Consider the following 3,666-nt stretch of genomic DNA (forward strand, 5'->3'; position numbering starts at 1 on the left):
CAATAAGAGTGAAACTCTGTCTCAAAAAAAATTCACTCAGGAAGCTGACGTGGGAGGATCACCTCAGCCTGGGGAGGTCGAGGCTGCAGTGAGCCATGATCAGGCTATTGCACTCCAGCCTGGGTGACAGAGTGAGACTGGTTTTTTTTTTTTAAAAAAAAAAAGAAAAAAAAGAAATTAATTTGGGTAACAAAGGAGGTACAAAGAAGGTAACAATGGTGGAAGGAGAGCAGGATCCTTGGGGATGGAGCAGGCAGTTAGCCTGGGTTAGGAGGAGAGCCCAAACTCAAGGACATGCAGATAGTCACATCAAATTAAACAGCCCTCATAGATGAGCAGGATGCAGGTTTCAGGGTTTTGCTGGCAGAACAGAACAGAGTGAAACACACCACTTTCCAGAACACTATGCAATGTGTAGATGGAAAGTAATTTTTAAGGAAATGATTGGAAATTATTCACATTGATTTTGAAATCATCCCTGTTTGTCAGCTGGTGAAACACCTGGCAGCTAATGCTTCCAAGCACTCTAATTTAAAGTCTGCTTTAGCTGATGTTCATACCCTTAGCTGGATACAACAGCTAATACAGTAGAAGACACTTAGTTAATTTTTCGATGAGAAAAATGCTGGACAAAAGGCAATGCTTTTACAGTAGGCATTTGGAAAGGTGAGAGGGGTAGTATGGAAAAACCCTTCTCTCACCGTCTTTGCTTTTTTCTTTCCCATCCCTTTTCTTCCTCCTCCTCCTCCACCTCCTCCTCCTCCTTCTTCTTCCTCTTCTTGCTTTGTTGCCCAGGCAGGAGTGCAGTGGTGCAATTTTGCTCACTGCAGTCCCCAAATCCTGGGCTCAAAACATCCTCCTACCCCAGCCTTCTGAGTAACTGGGACCATAGGCACACACCACCATATCCGAATAATTTTTGCATTTTTCCGTAGAGATGGGGTTTTACCATGTTGCCCAGGCTGGTCTTCAACTCCTGGGCTCAAGCGATCCACTCTCCTCAGCCTCCCAAAGTGCTGGGATTACAGGCATAAGCCACTGCACCCAGCTTTCTTTTAAAGTTATGTCCTGGTTGGGCACAATGGCTCATCCCTATAATCCTGACCCTTTGGGAGGCCAAGTGGGTAAATCCCTGAGCCCAGGAGTTTGAGACCATAAAAATGCCTGAGAGAATGGCGGAGCTGCACAACAGGAGGAATCAGAGTCCCCGAATGACTGTGTGGAGCAGAACTGTGTCCTCAAACTCGACCATTCACCTCAACACTGTTATGGGAATGAACAATACATTTCTTTGCTCTTTAAGCCATTGTATTGTTAGTCTCAATATAGTAGCTCAGCCTTTGCCCTAACTAATAAGGGTGGTGATAGCAGTCATCTTACCTACTTCATGAGATTAAAAAAAAAATCCGGATCCTGCACAACTTCATGGGATTTTGGTGAAGATCAGATGAAAGAAAATGGTTAAGGCTGTGCACAAATGTTATGGTGCCATCTTTACTTGATTATCCAACATTAAAACGTCCTCCAGCCTCAGTAGCCCTCTGTAAAATGGAGACACTGGATTTCATGATGCCTAGGATTGTCGTGCTCTTTTTCTGACAGGAAAGAAACTGCCATGAGATAAAGAATCACATAAAAAATACAAAATGGCTAACAGATTTTGCTAATTACCACCAACCATGTCTGGATCATATTTGGGAACTAGCAGCCAATGTAAACAGTGGGAAATGAGTGGTTATTGAAAGCAACTGTCACATTAGATAAACTTAATTTTATAACCATTTCTCAAACTGGTGGCAATCCGTAACGTGTCCATGTGAGCTACAATACATTAAATGTCATTAATTGTTTAGACTTTGCCAGAAAGCCAGTCTAGGGTGACAGGATTTATGGTAGAAAATCCTGTAGTGGCACAAAATCTACTAAACCACATTAGTTGGGTGAGAAACAAGTATTACTCCCAGTTGATTCTCATTTTACATAGAAGTTCTTCCATTTCCAAAGTATAATGTATATCAAGTCCTTATATTAAAAAAAGGAAGGCTTCGTAATAGAACAAGTCCACAACTGAAGTAGATGTGAGCAGACATTAAGAAAAAATAAAGAGGAAAGGAAAGAAAATGATTGACTACATTACATAGCCACGCATAGTCTTGGAGTTTTTGTGTAATTTTTTATGGGATGAGAAAATGGAATCTTTCCTGTTCCTTCATATGGGCAGAGGCAGGTCTGATGTGCCAGATGAAGTGGCTTAGAGGCCTCTGAAAAGAAATATTTTCACATCTCATGGACACTGCTTTCATCTGGTTGTCAAAATGTAGTGCTGGAAAGGAAAGCCATTAGTAGTTCCCATTAGGAAAAGTGATCCATCAGGAAAAACCCCAGGAGGCACTTCCAGGTTGGAAGAACGATGCATGAACTGGAATCAGCTGTGATGGATTCTGGAATGGTGGGAAAGGACATCCTGGGGAAAAAAGAGACAAAAACACAAAACCTGTGAAAACGTACAACATGTAGCAGCTGAGAGTAATGCAATAGAGTTTCCTTGGATGCACACACACCGACTCCTCTGAGCAAGCATGTTCCCAAGGCCACCTGTTTCCTTTTGATACTGGCAGCTGCTTCTCTTAGCAATGGCTTAAACAGAAAACCAACAGGAATTATTTTGGCAGGAAAATGGGATTATCTTAGGTGCTTAATGAGAGAAAAGATCTGAGCTTGTTTGTAATAAAAAATAAATATTAATGGGTTGGAGCACATTTGGGAATTTTCATCATAGTAATAAATGTCAAAGAGAAATGTTTTTCCTTTATCATTAGACCTCAGACTAATTTACCCAAATACAAAGTTGTCTTTTCCCAATGAGAAAGAGAAAAATAAAACTAAATGAAGTGAGTAATTAAACAGGGAAAAGAAAAACAAAATGAGACTGTATTTTACATATGGATCATGAGGTTCTCTTTGGGCTGAAGAGGATTAACTGTTATGAGGATTTTATGCTGTGGGGAGTTGATGGAATGGATTTGTGACAGATGAGAGAGATGGGGATGAATGTGCAGTTCATTCAGACACCTCCAGTTTCTCGTTCAACATTTTGCTAAAGATTAGGGGTAAAAAATCAAAGCAGAGCCAAGTTCTACAGCTCCGTATGGAGAACTACAAAGCCTGGAACAAAATATGCTTACACTTAGTCTTGTTTGGAGTTGATTTGATTTGTATACATTTGAGTCATTGTATTAGAGTTTTCCAACTCTAGTTTTCCATATGTATATATTGAATATGTGTATATATAGAATATATGGTATATTCTATATATTCTATATTCTCTCTATATAATGTATATTCATATATATTCATATATAATACATTATATAAATATATTATGTATTAATCTATACTATTTTATCTATTATATACATATATTATATGCCTAAATATATATTCTCTACATATCACATATTATATATATTCTATTTATACATATCATATATATGTATTATATAAAAAGATATTTATTATAAAAAATTAAGGAACTGGCTTAGGTGATTATGAAGACTAAGAAATCCCAAAGATCTGTGGTCACAAGGTGGAGGACCAGCAAAAACGATGGTATAGTTCTAGCCTGGGTCCGAAGGCCTGAGACCTAAGAGAGCAGATGTTGTAAGT

The sequence above is a fragment of the Mandrillus leucophaeus genome, unplaced genomic scaffold (genome assembly GCF_000951045.1).
Source record: "Mandrillus leucophaeus isolate KB7577 unplaced genomic scaffold, Mleu.le_1.0 Scaffold507, whole genome shotgun sequence".
Taxonomy (NCBI): Eukaryota; Metazoa; Chordata; class Mammalia; order Primates; family Cercopithecidae; genus Mandrillus; species Mandrillus leucophaeus.